Below are 18,536 nucleotides of genomic sequence, written 5' to 3' on the forward strand. Positions count from 1 at the left end.
TTTGTAGTTTTAAATAAGCCGCAAGCAAAAACTGATTCAATCATTTCTGATGCCATCTTGCTTCTGCGCTGAGGACAGCTGTCAAGCACTAGAAATTGACTACACACTCTGAAATCCAGCGGGATCATTCACTCAAGGCACGAATGTAGGGGTAGGAAAACAAAACAAATTACATATTCACACACACACAATGTATGCCATGCTCAAACAATTCAATAGTGGATAAACAATCATAATACAAATCAACGTTCTAGAGTTGAAGGAACTTTGAGTGAAGAATTGAAGACTCTTTGGCAGACAATTTGCAGAAGATCTAAAAAACTGAAAAGACAGCGAGGGAATGATATGTTAAGTCTACATCATGCCATATCCCTGAGGAATGTTATAGGGCATAAAACCAAAAGAAAGGACACAATATCAGCAGGCTGTTCAATGAAGAGAAATAACATTCCACCTTAATAAGCACCTAACAGTTTGGGTTGGGGTACCACAGAACAACATGGGCAACCCCACCATCACATGTTGACCAACAGTAGAACTCAATGTACCACAACAGCTTGCTGGCAGCCCGTGGTAAAGGACATTGGACAGCTCTGAAGAAATGTGTTCAATGCCACTAAACACACTGTGGTAAAATTGCACAAGTCTGCCACAATGATGGAAGTGGTCCAACAAAACAATGTAAAACACAGCAGAACAACACAAGGTTTTAAAGAACACAGAACTGAAAAACAGGGGCTTGGTCATTTCCTAATTATACGCAAAATATTTTACCAAGGGCGTGGTTCCCTGCCTTATGGTATGGGTCCCTGCCCACTTGTTTTTAAACCTGCCCTTGTGGTTTTTATGTTATTGAATATATATATGTTTATTATCAATTACTTTATTATGTGAGTTTATTACTCCAGCAAGTAAGGGTGGTGCAATTTCTTTGTTTTTGATGGTTTGTATTAGAACTGACTTCCTCAGCCCTATTATGAATCTTTAACTTCCACTGGGCCTACCCTTTAAAAGTCACTTCAGAGGGATGAGGTGACAATAGCAGAATTCACCAATAAGCTAGCAAAATAAGCATTGGAGCACTCAAGGAGTGTTGATACCACAAATGCCTTGTTTGTTGTGTAACTCGAAATATCATCCTGAACCCTGCCTCGGGTTATCTGTTTTCTTACAGGTTTTATTTCAGTAGTATTTTAAAAAGGTGTTTTGCTTTTTTTTATTCTTACCTGTTAATATGGCTTGCTGTGTGCTTTGTTCAGATCACACTTGTTTTTTTTTTATCAATAGTGTTCCAGTACTCAGGTAATAAGAACTTGCTGACAGCCTGCATGTTGTTTTCTTGAATCGGAGTGCAGGCTTCTGAGGTTTCTGAAATGCACTTTCATTTTAGCTATTTAATTTAGGTAACACTTTACATTGTGTCTCTAATTACTGTGCATTTACATAGTAGTTACTTAGTAAATAATGTGTATTTACACATACTTACAATGTTATTATGCACAGTTACAATGCACTTAGGGAGTGATGTAAGTATAGGTGCAGTGCAAATAATTGCGGATGCAAAATTCAAATTGCATTGCGGCCAAGCAATTATTTTGCACCTCGCCCTATGTAAGCTTAAGAGCAATGCAATTTACTCAAAACGCACAACTAATGATCCGCAATTATGATAACGAGGGTCTCAATGAGCGCATTGGTCTATTTAGCGGCCGCACTTGCAGAGATAGGAGTACAGAGAGCAGTAGTCACTGTGTGACATGTGTGGAGCATGAAAATACAAACCAAAAAAATGTCAGATGAAGGGCAGCATAAGTCTTCTTGATGCACAGAAAAGAAAATAAACATTTTCTGGGAAGGAGGCGAGAGTCCTTATGGCTGAGATCACTCATGAAACAGAGTTGTTTGGAAAAGCCTCAACCAACATCAGTTACATTAGTATCCTTAGGAAATTATATGTATTGGCCTTCCCTTTTTAGCATGACATCCAGAAATGTGCCTAGCACTCTGGAAAAGGTGGATTGGGCTATACCTCCAGACATTCCGACTGTGGTCTGAAAGGAACCAGAGGCTAAGCAGTGCAGAGAACACAGCACTGTCACATGTGCAGGGATAGCGGTCCCTAGATTGACGCTGGGGTCTAGCTCATCCCTCTGTTCAGCTATGAGGTCAAGGATGACCTGAGGAGTGAGATGTTATCGCTTAGCACCGCATCCTAAGGCATCCCAAACAAAGTGACCCTGGGATTGAATATGCAGACTCTTCTTCGTCTTGACCTTCTCCTCCGAACGTGTTCCTGCCTCTCTTCAACAAGAGCCAAGTGTCGCCGCATCAGGAAGTGTGCCACAGCAGCCATCCTGAAGCCAATGACAGGTCTCTGCAGGTGTGTGCTTTTACACAGCTCTTAGTTACTCGCTTCTACAATGGTTTGCACCTTGCATAAGAGGCGTAAAGTTTTTGGAGAGTCAGCAATTGCTTAAGTGCAAGGCAAAATCCTTAAATCACTAAATCCTTAGTATCCAGATCCCACACAATTCCATTCTGTTTTCTTCATTTGAATGCATTTCAATATAATTTTAATGGATTAATGATGACAAAGTGCAAATTTGATAGCAGGTGCAGAACGCCAGGTGAACACCATTCTTTACGTACGCCGCATTTTTAGCGGCCGGTAGACTTTACGGCTGCTAAACACGATTTATGGCAACATTAAGGGGGTTTTACACCCGCAAATCACTGCGCATATCCTTACATCACCCCCTTAATGTGTACATCTTTTTACATATTTATTTATTTGGCAGACACCTTTATCCAAGGTGACTTACAGGCGTTACAGGGCAATACAGGGTAACAATGCAAGATTCATATTTAAATACAGTGTTGTTTACAGTAAATTATACTACTAAAATACAATATCAAATAAAATGTAACAAGTTAGGATTACAACAATTTAAACTACAATGACATAATAACACGATATAACCCTAATCCTACCTTAATGTGTTCATACCACTTTCAATATTACTACATGAGAAAGTGTACAAAACAAATGTGACTAGAACCACAAAATAAACTTTATTTTTTAAAGTATACAGTACAGTAATGTCTTCACATGTCTTCAAAAAGTTGTGAAGGATCTGTGTGGTTTAAAATGAGTGTGCTTTCAAGTTTATATCACCCGAGCCACAGACCAGCTTGTCAGACTCACTGTCTTAAAAGAACCAATAACTTGGAAAGGGGCTGCATTGTGGTCCTGTGGTTAGAACTGAACACTAGGAACCAGGAGAGCCTGGTTTTCAACGACAAGTGAAAGGGGGATACTGCATCTTTTTAGCAGCTCGGAAGGTGCGCCTCCCTTTTTGACAGGTAGAGGCGGCATTGAGTTCGCGAGCGCATCGCTTTGCTGTTGCATGTGTGTGAGATCATTATCAGAAACCGCTGCAGGACTAGTCAGAGACCGAGATGGAGCGAGAAGCGCACAGTCACAGACATAACTCTGATTGAGCACAGCCAGAGGGGTGGAAAATCACTGAAAAGCACCTTCTTCTGATCATACTCAGTCGCCTTTCACATCTTGACAAACTATCGTCACAACTCCGCCAGTGGGATTCGGGATTTATTAAGGATATTCGTTTGTTTTCGATGCAGCAAAACACAGCAGCTAGATTTGTTTTTACTCCTGGTCTAGGATTTGAGAGGGGAGCTATGGAGGTTTCTCTGATTGACCAGCCAAATTAAGCACGGCAAGGGATATTTTTGCAACCGATTCGCGGCTTTTAACCTTTGTGTTTTCAAAGGAAAGCTAGGAAATCTGTCGACTTTGAACCAGGGATCTGTCGTACACATTAATTTGTCTACAGAAACCTTTTTTAATTTCTGCATTTTCTTTATTAACTAAGCTTTCATCAGACGCCATTTTCCTTTTTTCTTTTTCTTTTTTTTTTTAAAGCCTGCTTCTGTTTGACAGATCTTGTCGAAGATGGCATTGCAGCTGCTGCACGTTTATGTATAATTTCTGTGGATTTTAAGTAAAGGCTAACAAATGTAAAATAAAGAGAGAAGATTGTCCGGGAGAGCGACCCAGCATTGGATATGGGTTAGTAAGTAACTATACTGCTGTCTCTTAGTGAGTAGTATGATGATCTAATGAGCTCTGTTTATAAAAACATGTTAGTTTTGCTTAGCAAACTGTAGGCACACTGAAAGACGAGCGGTAATTTATTCGATACGAAATGTTGCAGAATGTGTCCGTGTGTGTAAGTGTAAGATACACAATCGCACGGGACTGTATAATTTTTGTGATATTTTTGAAGCAATCTGACAAAGTGTCAGATTGGAGACTATGATTATTAACATATGAGTCTAATACTATCCACGTGTACATCTTTAGGAGGAAAAAAAAAAAAAACTTTATTGATAGATGATTTAGCATGCATATATTATAAAATGAGTTGCCGGATTAAACTTCTCCACAGAAAGACGTGACTGGCAACCGTGCCTTGTGTAAGAGATCACAACAAAAATATAAACCTGCACGTTTGATGCTTTTGGAAAAATATAATTAAAAAAAAACTGTTTGGTTCGCGGTTATTGCTAAAATATAATGCAGTTCTTAGAAGACGTAAACGTGGTGTGTGCTCTGTGTACTGACTGCATACCAACAGAGCCTGTTTTGTTTAACTGAGTGGAAAACGTGCTGGTTGATTGGAATTAAATGCCTTTTATTTTTTCATGTACAGAAAACAAAGCCAATACTGTAGGCTAACTTTATGTAAAAAAATAAATAAATACAAAAACAAATTGTTTTGAGCAGACCAAGGTTCATGAATAACGTGTGGAAAATGTATTTTCCCCGCGAAGATGAAAGAAGAAAAAAAATAGTAGGACCATGTGAAGTGTTATGTGTTGTCCCTAATCTTTGAATGTCATGTTTTAGAAGACTTATATATTTTCTGTATTGTTCTACAGCTGTGTTACAGTGTTTAAGACAAGTTTGCACTGTGCATTACCACGATTTATAAAACATTTAACGTGTGTGTGTGCGCGCGCGCGTTTTGAATTCAAAGTTACAAGTTAAAAAAAAAAAAAAGGTTTTGTTGACCTTTCCTTACTGGCAGGTGTATGCAGTCAAAGGGGAAAATATATATTCTTGAACCTTATCTGATGAAAAGGGTTTTTAAATTGACTCGGTTCCTGTTCATAGGGAACCCCCTTTGATTGCTCAAAGCCCACTGCAGTTGCTACTGCTAACCTGCTTTTTGAGGGGGTGGCGGACAGGACATATCTGTTGCTCTTTGTAATGTAGAGGCTTTCACCAGCATTCTCCAACACGTATTTATTGGGCTTCAACCACCCGTGCCGATTAGTTTTTAATGGTGGACTGGAATAAAATTATGCTGTGTCTGAAAATAAGAATTAATTTACAATGCCAATGGAGAAAGTCAATGTAACCAACAACTTGTTTCTCAGTTCAGGCTGAATAATGTAAGAAAACGGGTCATTAATGGCAACTGCTAAGATCCAGTTTGGCTCTCAGTGCTTGTAGAAAGACTGTGATGGGTCTATCAGTATTGCAGAGAGCTCCACGTTTTCATTTGATGTGTGTTCAGTCAGAATAATGTCCATGAACATGTCTATACACTTGCTACAGTAGTAGATTTTAAGCCCTGATTCATGAATCTGTTCCGTTGTTTTGAAGAATGTTTTTGAATAGTATCTGTGACGAAGGGTGAATATTATATTACAGTAATAATGCTCTACTGAAAGCCTGTAACTTTGAGTGCTCAAGACTGTAATGAGTCATGGGTCACAAAGTATTCCATTGCTCATTGGGTAGGAGCACTTCCAGGATAGCTGCTATGCATATGACCTGCACTTCAGAAACGGTGAAATGCAAAAAACACAAACCTGTATCCAGACGTGTTGGATTGCTTTGCTTTGAAAACACACCAGTCATCATCGAATGTAGATTGTTGCTGGGCAATCGGAGCCAGAAGGGGCAAGGGGTCTTCAGGTGTAACGGCAGAACAGCGTTCATGAATTCACAGTATTCAACTACAGTACTAATTACTGGCCTCCAGCAGCTAGACCCCCTGAGATTCTTATCTTTGTCAGGTCCCTGAAGCATAGCAACATCAAGTGTGGTCAGTCCCTAGATGAGACCTTAACTTAAAAAGCTCAAAGATTAAGAAAACAGAAGCAACAGAGCTCCAGATACGAAAGTATAAAAAATAAATATGTGACTCAGTGAATCCATATTAAAAACACGTGTAGGCTTTTCAGCCAGTGGCCCTCTATAGGATGCATATTGTAGGGTGTAATAAGCTGGTGGCTTATAAGGAGACTGTCCCCCCTGAAGGACCAGAACTCACCACACTGGCTTGGGGCACATTCCTGTATTTGAAAGAGCAGTCAATGCATGCAGAAATATAGCCAGCTAATTTGAGGACAGGAACCCATGGCACTATTTCAGAGAAGCACTCTGTTAATCATAATGCTCTGTCAGGTCAAAGAATCACCCAGGTTGCTAAATCCCATATGGCTTAGCTTCCCCTAAAAAAACAAACACAAAACAATTCAACACAATGAAAAGAGGCAAGTGTATACTTTAATTTTCTAATTTGTTGGCAGTGTGTTTGTCTTGTATCTAACCTTTCCCATAAATGAGGTAAGAGTTAAGCCAAGATGGTTTGCTAATCTATTTTTACTTGTGGTTACGTTGATGTTTTTATTGCATGCTACTTCCAGTTTTAATGAGTCACAATGCAGCACCCAGGCAGAAATAACCTTTTGGGATGTTATAAACAATAATATATCTTTGGTTTCCCTATACACCTGGAATGGTAAGGTTGTTTTTAGTTTCATCCAGTTTAGTATCTTCCTTGCAACTTCTAGAGGGAGATTATTCTGGTTACAGTAGGTGACTATTGATGAGGAGGTCTTACTGTTGCTTTGTTATGTGCATATAATTATAGATCCAACTGGATGTTATGTTAGCAGGGAAATAACCAATAACTGGAATGTTTTTTGACCTTCTGTTAGTGTTGAGATTGTTTAACTTCTGTATCATGATCCAAGTTACGAGAACTGCCAGTCAGACCAGCTGGCCCTGGACACTTTCATGTAAAAAGAAGCAAGTCTGTGTACCTAAGATAAGCACACAACCAGTATCGCTTTGCCATTGTGCAAAGCGCCAGTGTGATCAGTATTGGATCGAATGCATCCGCTGAGTAGGAAGACTTCAATCTTTAGAACACATTTTCCACCAGACTTGGCGTAGGCGTCCCCTGTCTATGGTGTTGTCCTATTATAGTTCATATGCTGCAGGTATTTGACTAAGCAGGTAGCCAAGTCCATAAAAGGTTATCATGAACACTATGTTGGCTCAAAGGCTTGTTTATTTATAGCTGCCGGTTGCTAGGATAATGGCCGAATGGGTTAGTTTGTAACTTGAGACATTAAGGTAACAGCAATCAGTTGTAAGCAGTTATTGAACATACGGTGAGATAGGTAAAGATTTCCAGGTCTTACAACTTGATTGGTAATTCCATTCTTTTGGGCAAGAATGTGAAAGTCGAATGTGAAGCAGATTAAGGCTGTGTCTTGTGAACTGTGTTTGTAAGAGTTTAATGACCTGCACATTTAAAGACGTTCTGCTGGCCCAGAATAGCAGAGTAGAGATGCAAAGTTGGGAAAGTGTGAAACACAGGATTGAATGCAATGTTAAAAACAAAGCAAACATTGCCTTGCACTGCAGCATGTGCTATTCCAGGTTTTAATATGGGTTTATAAGCCTTGCCTTGCACTGCAGCACGTGCTATTCCATTTTTTTATATGTGTTTATAAGTATAGTATTCTGCATGCTAGTGGAATGTTCCACCTCCAATATTCCGAATATGCAGAGGTGGAATATTCCTCTTCATATTCCGAACATACTGTTTACATGGCGGAATATATATATATATATATATTGGGATTGTTCAGTATTCCCAATACTAGTGGAATAGCCATGTAAACGCACTGATTGAGGTGAAATGCATTGCAGTAAATCCTCCTAGTAAAGTCTTTAATGACCTAAACAGCTATACAATGGGCATCATATTACCACTCGTGAACAAAACCTTCCCTTCTGCAAATACCATGGAACACAAAGGCTTCTGTGGGATTGAAAACCTGCTTCTGTTCTTTCTGCCAAGCACATGTTGTATCCTTCAGTAGTTTTCATATCCAATAATTAACCAGAACTGCACATTTTCAGAGTCTTGAGATGCGATTTAGATTTTTCTGTTAGCTTGTGTCTCCCGATTTCCATGGAAACCAGCCAACACTTGACAGGCGATGGAGGAAAGAAATGAGACGACCAAGGGCGAGCAGACTTGTTGGCAGGTTTTCAGGGTTGAATATTAAGAGCAAGCATACCTGTTGGCAGTGTTCATGAGTAGAAAGTTCATCTTTCTCATTGACAGCCATTTTGTGTTCCAGGCTGCAGCCAAACAGACTATGTGCTACACAACTATTGGCTTGGTAGTTTTTTTTTTTTTTTTTTTTTTTTACTGATAATGCCAGTTTTGTGTGGTAAATATAATTGCATTCATTGGTAATTGAATGCAATTGTTTACTGTCTGTCATATGAGTCTTATATGCACACATGCTGGATAAATGCAGATAGATCTAGGTATGTAGAGATATGTACAGTATTTCATGTAGGTATGGGTTGGTGAAAATAGCCAGAGTGTATTTGTACTTGGATCCTACTAGGGCTGTATATCAGGGGTTAATAGATTCATACATATTTTCAATGAAAGTAGACTTGATTTAGAATAGTCTTTTTTTATTTAATATTTTACATGTTATTCTAAGTGGATTAACAGTTACATTATCTGGTCAGCACACAATCACCCAAAGTGTTAACAGCAGAATTACAAAGTAAATACAAAAAGAGCTTGAGTATTCTAAAGGCCAGTTTTTAAAACTGTAGTCTGGGTTGCCTCCTTTGCTTGAAGGCCTTTTTATTTCCAAAGAAGTGTTCAGTAAGGAGGAAGTAAAGCTACATACGTTCTGGGGCCAATACAGAAGTGTTAATCAAAGAACATTTGAGATTTCATGATTAATTTGAAAAACGTACACAGAAGAGTGAAAGCAACAAATGCTGTAATAATGTAGACAGAACCTGCTGCTTTTTACAGAGATTTGCATTTTAATTGGGACTTCTTGCTTGACATGTGCACAGCTAGGATGATACCGACTTCAGGAGTGCTTTCACGTTTCACAAATGCTTCACTCCGTCTCTAACTGACAAGTGTTGCCGCTCCGATGTTTCGGCTAACGATGTGTTGAGTGTAACACAGTGGAACAGAACAGGAACCCAAGACTGTGTGACGCTGCATCACAGCATGCTGCTGTTTCATTGAGAGGCATAACAGAGATGTTTCTTACGCCGCTCTGCAGGCTACTGCTTAATCTCCATCACATGACTGGTGGAAACAGGGTCTAAAGCTAGAGCTTTCTAGAGAAACAGAAGAGGCTGCCTTCTCTCTCACAAGGTTGGAATGTTTATAGGCGTTGGGGGACTTTTAAACTAAATTAGTGAATGTTTTTTCCAGGTTAATCAGTATCAAGGGACACAAGACAATGATATGCGTGGGGATGTGCTTCTGGTGTGTCAAATAAGAATCTCTTTAGTTTATGATCCTTCTCCCATGTTGCCCTGGTAAAAACCAGTTTGTCTGCTAAAACAGATTCTGGGCAGTGGTTCGGTCATTACTGTGGTGGAAAGCCTGTCCTTACACCACTAATATACTGCCAGCCTTGGCTCTAGAACCAGGATTCTGCTGTTTTTCCGTCTCTTCTTGGTTGAAGAATGCGGGAGACTTTCATGTCTCAGGCATGTCTGCTCATTAAACTGCCCTTTGCCTTTGCCAACACCTCAAGTCTATGACAGTCTGGCAGAGTTGTTTTTGATTTTCTGCAGGGCCTCTGTGCTTGTGGCCTTAAAAGGGATTGTGTTTGCTAGTTCCTCTCTTTCTGAAGTGCCTATACTCTTTGGAATCTGTACATTCAGAGGGATTCAAGCTCACAGAGTGTTTTTTTTAAAACACTTGAAGGTCATTGTTGAAGTTGGTAGGGATTGTGGTCCGGGCAGTACTGTGTAAACTTCACTTATCTTGTCTTTTTATTGCTAGCAGTTGTTAAGAGCTGAAGACTGAGATCTAGGAGATGTTTAACCAATCTGCTTTACATTCTTCAAATAGTCACCTACCAAGATGTAATACCTAGACATCTGGGAGTTATATATCGGGGCTTGAATTTCAGCGCGGGATTGCGGGAATCGCGCGTTTTCCAAGTTGCTCCCGCATATCTGCAACTTTCAGTGCGGGAAAATCCCGCAGAGATATTTTAAGACACCAAGCTACTGTATTTTTCACCCAATTTAGAATGCCTGAAACGCTACAACAATCTATAAGGAAATGGGTGTCAGTGACAAAAGCACTATGAGTCGCATTCTGAGTAGTTCTGGTCAAAATAAATAAATAAATAAAAGTAGTGCTGGATATTTTAAGTACCGCAAGACTTTATTCTCTCGTACGTGATTCTCGGCTGCTATCTTTAAGGATTATAGAAACTCGGTACACTGCAGTAAGTAAACAGTTTTGAAAAAAAAAGAAGATATTAAGTCTATCTAGGTGTTGTTTTGCAAGCGGTGACTTTCGCTTTAGCTCTTAAGGTTACGCACATATTACTCAGGCAACATAAAAGACACCTACCTGGTTCACATTGTTTAAAAGTACAGACTCTGGGCTTTCCAAAGACATATTCAGTGTGTGTGTGCGGTACTCATAGCCGGAACTACGATCGCCTGAAATTAAGCCTCTCATCATGTGACAGAGTTCACAGCTTGGGTTTCGTTTTGAGCCTATTGCTCCATAGCAGCTAGACAGACGGGGGCGGTATCGTTGGAAAGCTTAGAAGCTCAGCTTTCCCCCCCATGTTAATTTCATTTTGAGGTTCAATGGTGCAGTGTTTTTTTTTTTTTTTAAATATATATTCTCATCCCTACCACATTAGTATGACTGATCCTGTTGCAATTTACATCATATGAGAGGAAATTGTGGCCTTTCATTTGATGTTACATGCATGCAGTACAAACTATCCAGTAGTTAAGCATACATAAATGAAAACAGTGACAAACAGACAGAAACAGGGCTGAGTGTAAAGAAATGGAGCTCTGGTTAAAAAGAAAAGCACTTTTTTCTGCTGCATGCAAAAACTTCACATCAGGCAATGGCAAAAGCAATGGAGAGTGCTCTGTCTCACAGTGATGAACAGCTGTAGGTCTCCTGAAAGCAGCTTATTTTAAAGCAACACCAGTGTGAATGATAATGCAGTAATATATATATATATATATATATAATATATATATATATATATATATATATATATATATATATATATATAAAAAATATATAGTTTTTTTTATGTGCAAAAGTGCCTTTTCTTTTGCCATTCTCCCCTAAAATTTTGGACCCCCCCCCCATTGGGTGCTGCATAGGGGGGAAATCCACCCCACGCAACAACAATGAAATTCAAGCCTTGTATATAATAAATGTAGAGCACATCACATATATGTGTATGAATGTGAAATAAGACTCCAAAGGGGGCGTGTATAAATATGAACTTCGACCTAAGGGGCTTGTGTAAATGTGAAATACGTGCTGCCTGTGGGAGCACAGACAGTAACTGTACAACTGTATAGCTGTGGGACCACACCCAGCACGGTCAGGTTTGGAAAATTTAAATGCTCTGCTGCTTTGGAGTAAATTTGGACTTAAGTTTGACATTCATTTTCCTCTGTAAACTAAGTCTGGTAACAGGTTGTGCTGTATATGTGTTTTGTACACTCTTAAACATACAGATCAGTTGATTTTAAACATAGTGTGTTGACCCAAACTATAGAGGCGGATCTGAAAAGTGTCACTTACAATGAGTATTTGCCTCTATGCAGTCGTTCATTATCTTAGCAACCACATTTTTAAATCACTACAACGCATGGCTGTTTATTATCCATGAGCGGTGTGGCTCGCTGGCAGAGAGCCTGTTGACTGCATCTTCCAGTTATTTGAGTAAATGAAACCGCAAGTATTTCATTGTTGCACAAACTGCATGCTTTGTATAACCAAGCTGCAGGATTAATTTTAAACTGTCATTTGGAATTAATCACAGTAATTGTGCAAGCCCCTAAACAGGTATTACGAGGCACACACACCAGTTATTTGAGCAGATCTGTAAATGCTTTAGTAATACGAGTCTGATTTTGTTTCTGGCAAATTGATTGTCTTGTTAATATCTAATTTGCACCTCAACAAAAGCAGCATTTAGAATTCCATTGAAGTAAAGGCTTTGGGAGGCATTTTAGGAACACATGTCATTTAAAGGTCCAGCATGTTCTAGACTCTGTTACAATGGATGGATTTGTTCAATTTCTTTTATATCTTTTATTTATTATTTTTTATATCCCTGCTGCGAACACAGCGTTCACCAGCACCATCCTGTTTTGGGTTTCAGAGCTTCGAGCTTAATTATACAGCGTGTGTTTTGTGAGTGCGTTCGATTTACACTAATTTACTACGTGAAGCTGAGGGGCATGATTCTGCAGAGTTCTGCTCTGTGGATGCACTGAAACAGACATCAGCAGGCTGGTAGAAGAACAAAAAAATACTGCTTCCTTTTATAGTGAATCATTAATTGTGTGTATGATGCACCGTTTAATTAAATATCTTGGTGTTGACTAACATGGTGACAAAAGCTGTATAATTCCCATCTCCATGACCGACTCAGTCTCTGTATCTGTTCTCATCCACTTGTAAAAGCAGTCAGGTGTATCGTTTTTACTTGGAGTAGGGGTGTTACTCATTTAGAGTTTAAAAGTTAGTGAAGTGTCAAACGTTTTTAATTTTGTTTAAACGTTGTCAAAAACGTGCAGGCCAAATATTAAGAACAAGAGGGGGTCTGCAAATACATTTTTATTTTTCTTCCCCCAATTTGGCCTGTCCAGTTATGTTTTTTTCTCCTCACCACAGTGAGTCCCCACACAACACAGACATTCTGAGGGCGTTCTGAGTGAGTTTCCTCCGCTCTCACAAGCCTAAAGCCAGAATCGCTTTTACGCTGAGCAATCCAGAGCTACCGATTCCGGAGAACAGAGATCAGCCCTGCTTTTTATCCACTCTGAATGTGCTCGGTGTCTGGCCAGTAGGGTTCGCTGTTGTGTGATGAGGAGAAGGAATCCCTGCCGGTTTCCCATCCCCACCCCGGGAGCGTCAGAGCCAATGTGACACCCCCTTCGGGGTCCCCAGCAAAGTTCGGCCTCTTTGCACAGGTCGGATGTGAACTGGCGCCGTCCATGCTATGTCCCTCATCTTGAGCTCCAAGCGGCAGCGCTTTAACTGGATGAGCCACTCGGGGACCCCGAGACTTGAGTGATGTTTAATACGTTTTTTTAGAAAAAGAGAGAAGATAGCTTACTTACATACCTTTTTTTTCCTACTGCTGCCAGTCAGACAAACTATTGTATAAACTATTGCTATTAGTAAATGTGACAGAGCGCGAATGAATCCTAGTCAACAATCTCCCTCCCGACCTGGGAGAGCATGGTATAACAGGAACAGTGTGCCCCGGACTGGATGGTTTGACAGTTAATTCCAGGGTCAGTTGGAAGTCGGCCATCCAGAAAGGGGGCGGAGCCACAATACCAGAAGTCATCATCTTAATGGCTTAGGCTATGTGTCAGTCACAGATTGGAGGATTGTGTGATTGGACTCACCGAAGGAGGCATGACTAAGGGTATTTCAGGGGATGTTGCCAAGTCACTAATGACTGTGTGTTCACCACCAGCACCGTGAAAGCACGCGAAGCCGTGCCTGGACGTTGCCTTTGTTTATTATTGTTTCAGGACTGAAACCCAGTATTAATTCTCTTTGCAAACTACACATTGCTGTGTAGCTGCCAGCGCTATTATTGAACGGTGCAAAACCAGGAAAGAAAAATAAAAGACCTGTTTGCACCGTGAACTCTGTCTGTGTGTTATTGTTGGAGTGCTGCATCACCTCTACACCTGCACACTACAAACTACTTTCCACAGTAAATTACTTTTTTTTTTTTCAAAAACAGAATAGTGATCCTGCAAATGTCACAAGTCTTTCTTTGAGTTTACGTGATACTATACTTTGAATAAAATCAGTTTGGTGTGAAGATAACTAGTTATTGTCTCTTCTGTACAGTAAGTAGGATAGATTAGTGATTTGGATTTTAGCACTGTTTGAATAATTAGACTTCATAACATTTCTGTAATAGTGCAATTAATGCTCACCCTCTAATCAGAACAAACCGTTATCATACCCCCGATGCTATTATGTTTTCATATTGCTTCACTGTTTTTATATGTTTACTTTATATATAGTGCTTAATTTAGTAATTTATTAGATTTTTTTTTCTTTTTTTCTGTCAAACAACTTAATGGGCTTTCAAATAGGCCAAGCAGAATTGTACAAACGAGATCGCAACATGTTGATAAGCGAATAATCTTTATTAAAGCTATAATGAAAAATGAAGTATTATATGCTGGACACACTGTTAGAATCGTTATGCATAACTGTGTTCACATTAATACAGACGAGTCGCTTACAATTTAAGACCATTTAGTTGTTTCACAGAAAAAACTTGTAAATTAAATCAATTTTACTATTCACGTATTCCTCAATTGTGATTTGAAGGAGCGTAGAAAACCTGATGTAAAACGCTGAAAATCAGAAGACCTATTTATAGACACATATGCGGTAATTTATAGAAATATTTATTTAAAAATAAGTAGGAGCACTATCTCAATGTTTATTTTTTTATTTTAACATTTTAAACTATATATTTAAGTATATATAAGTATATATATAAAGTTTTTAAACGTTTAATAAATGAAACGGAATCTATCACCCGTAGCTTGGAGTAGAGCACGGTGCTCCTGTCTTGGGTATGACCCTTGGAAACCGAGTCCGCTTTGATCCAGCTGTAAGTTTTGAACATATGGTGCTAATTAGAACTAACCAAGAACAGCGCTCATGACCTTATGAATGAGGGTTAGTTTGCTTTGGTGGGCGGGTTTAAAAATAATACAAGGACTGGGCAGCAAGCTTGGAACTGGGATCTCCCAGCAACACCATTTTTAAACATGCATTCAAAGTAGCTTCTTGGTAAGTTTCCACAAGAGCCCCATGCTCTCTGAGGCTATCCGGATTCATAATTTGCAAGGACTAATCTCTGTCAAGATTTTTTTTTTTTGGAGATCTTGGGTAGCTTGTCAGCCACATGGTTTCCTATGTTTTTTTTTCCCACATGACACACGATTGTCCTTCAAAACTTTATGGTAGACAACCCCTAAGCTCAAACTGCTGAGCAGTGAATGCATGCCCCCTTTTTAAAGAAGCATTCCAATGAAGAGCCACAGTGAGGAGCTGAATTCAGTAAGATCCAGTTTGCGACTGGAGCTGGAGTAGAGTTGAAAAATGCCTTCAAAACCCATTTTTTATTGAGACCAGATAAAGACATCAAAGCTTGTCTAATATGCATATTTACGAGGTACTTCTGAGTGTCCCTTTTTCTCAGAGTGTCTTTCTTCCTCCCGTCGCTGGCTTGTGTTGCTGTCAAGGCAGTCAGGCAGTTTCCCTGATGGGCAGAAAAGCAATAACAAGTGTTCTTACCAGGAAGCAGCCCTCCGGGGGGTGTCTGCACTGATTTCTCCCTCCACTGCGTGATATTATCGCCAGGCTTATTAATCTTGTGATGCCAGTCACTCAATTCAAACTGTATAATGTGTGCATTGAAGATAATGGATGGGGAGGTTTCAAACCTGGCTATCTGCTGGGAAGAAGACCTGGTTTTCATTGCTCCTTGGCAATGTTGTGTGTGTATAAAATTAGATTATAAACCCATATGGGAGGTTGATACAAACAAAGAAGTTTTTGCCCAGTCTTAACAATTCCCTAACAGTGGATGAAGATGAGCTTTGTCAGACACTGTGACTTCAGACGTCAACATTTGCTCATTTATTTATAATTAAAAAGGCTTTCTGAGGTTTGGTTCAATCGGATGGCCATTTTTCCCATTGAGAAGCAGATGCACTTCCAGAGATTGTTTTACAATCCAATAACATCCTAACAATGTAGTAGGTGTTTGTGTGCCTGTATATGTGGATGCATCTTCATATATATACTGTATGTTTACTGGGTGTTTGTTCCCAGCTCTGTTTTTGATTCACTTCTCTGCCTCTGAGTTCTTTCCTTTGCCTCGGATTGCGCTGATCGATATTCAGGGAGGTGTCTGGTAACCTTGGCTTGTACACTCACTGGTTCCTGGTTGAAATACAAATGTGGACTCAAGTGGTCCCATAGATCCGGTATTCAGAACCACTGGTATAGATATAGGTTTGGAAGGAATTATGTGACCAAAATGAATACATTTCACAAAATCACTGTGAAGGCTTTGTTTTTGTTACTTTTCTCTTTTTGTTAAAACTTTACCTTCATTATGCCTTTGCTTTTAACCAATGCCTCTGCCAATTAGTAGAATTGAAAGAAAAAGGAGAATGTAGTATAAATTAATTGCCAGTTGGACATGTAAGCTTCTAATGGTGGAACGGTGGGTGTCTTTGCAATTCTATCATGTATAACTGGGCAGCATCCAGCTCTGCACACAGTTGTTGAAAGCGGTCATATTTAAGTTGCTCAGCTGTTGGCTTTCATGCATTTGCTGCTAAGAAGGCCAGTGCAAGCAAATTGACTCCAGGCCAGCATTTTGATACGGGACAACTGGGGGAATAAAAGGGAGTGTCATGTGGGACAAGTCAACCTTAATACCCACATAGTGACTGCATTAGCAGTGCACAGTATTGATACTGAAGATTTCCAAAGCTACAGAGAGCATGGAATACCCAAAGCTAAAGACTGAACAATTGGTCTACTTATTTTTATTATACCTGTAATACACGCTGGGTTTATTAAGAAAGTGGTCAATTCCACAGGAAATGATGTCACATCCGGAGCAAAACTTTGTGTTAAACTATCCATGTGCTGACGGCATCCGAGCAGTGGATTGGAAAAGCGAGCAGCTTGCAGTCAGAGGGCACCCTTTTTGTGTTAAATGTCCTGTAACTGAAGTCACTTGGGAAAAAAAACCTAGTCTAGTAGTAGGAACACTATTGTGTGAAGTTGGTTGTGAAGTGCTGGGAGACCATTTACCAAGGTTCTGCACAGAGTGTTCTCATCCTGCCCTTGCCTTTTCACCAGGTCCAGTGAAAAGGCTACTGTAGCTCACCACACACTGTCACAAAGATAAAGGCAATGCCCTTTTAATTAGGGAACATGTATCTCTCCTTTTTGTCCTTATTCCTCCCTGTTCCGCCAGAGCTTGAATTCCTTGGTTTATATTACTTTATGGAGTGTTTTATTTGGAACTGGGACAAACTGCAAGAACTATCAGCTCAAAATAGCCATCATCATTTATAACTAGACTTTAAACAAACTGTCTAAAGATTTTAGTTTATCAGTTTTATGGATTAATATCCAATATACAGTGACTAATGTTGCTTATAGGTATAATAAATATGTAATAAACATCTAATTGACTTTATTGAGGTCCCACTACTTTTCAAATATGTATTGTAATGTAGCCGATACATTTCTTATTTTTGCTGCCCTTGATCAAAATTAATAATGAGTTTAACCCATATTTATTATAAAACAATTAGAAACTTTGAAAAACAATATTTAAAATTGTGTAATTGTTAGTGCTGATGTTAGCACGTGTTATGTTAAGGTCTGAAAGCATGTTACCTTTCAACAAAGGAAAGCATGTTACCTTTCAACAAAGGACTGAATTCGTTATGGTAAGGTCTAAAAGCATTTTACCTTTCAACAAAGGAAAGCATGTTACCTTTCAACAAAGGACTGTGTTCATCCCATGAAGGAAACCTTTTATTGACTTACCGACTTTACTGTAATGATTTGTTTAATTCCAGTTAGAGGTACCCACATTTACTCCTAATGATACACATCAAAATAAGATAAGAGGTTACGTTTGTAGATGTAACAGAAGTGTATCCCACAGCATGGGACTCGTGTTCACTAACCACTGTTAATGCAACCCATGGTGACTCGGGTCCAAGCAAGACGAGATCAATATGGGCTGCTCACTTGCTAGGGGTTGAATTTAGTGGGAGTTCACAAGGTCAGACTACTAAGGCAGTACATTAGTGACATCTTGATAGTTATAGTCTCTTACCTGGAAAATTGACCTTCTCACAAAAGAGCTTGATTTAGCAGGGTTTATTTGATCACATACATGTTTAGTCCTTGGGAAATACAAGCCAAACATGAACCCAAGTGTGATGAGTATATTTATCTATTCTGTAAGTGTTTTTAAAATTATTTTTTAAACTTAAAATGTCAGAAAATGTTTACTGCCATCCTCTTGAAAAATGACAATTTCCCTGGCTG

General features: G+C 39.4%; 1 protein-coding gene across 3 annotated transcripts in view; it reads left to right on the top strand.

The window, feature by feature from the left end:
- Window positions 1-3,317: 3,317 nt before the first annotated feature.
- The window catches only part of LOC131697726 (SET-binding protein-like), an 83,798-nt gene continuing 68,579 nt past the window's right edge, over window positions 3,318-18,536 (top strand). The window contains exon 1 of one of the 3 annotated variants that reach the window (XM_058988767.1): window positions 3,318-4,097. The gene's annotated coding sequence lies outside the window, so the exon portion shown is untranslated. The remainder of the gene's footprint in view (window positions 4,098-18,536) is intronic. The other 2 variants (XM_058988759.1, XM_058988772.1) reach the window with 2 other exon arrangements.

This window comes from Acipenser ruthenus, chromosome 2, assembly GCF_902713425.1.
Source record: "Acipenser ruthenus chromosome 2, fAciRut3.2 maternal haplotype, whole genome shotgun sequence".
Taxonomy (NCBI): Eukaryota; Metazoa; Chordata; class Actinopteri; order Acipenseriformes; family Acipenseridae; genus Acipenser; species Acipenser ruthenus.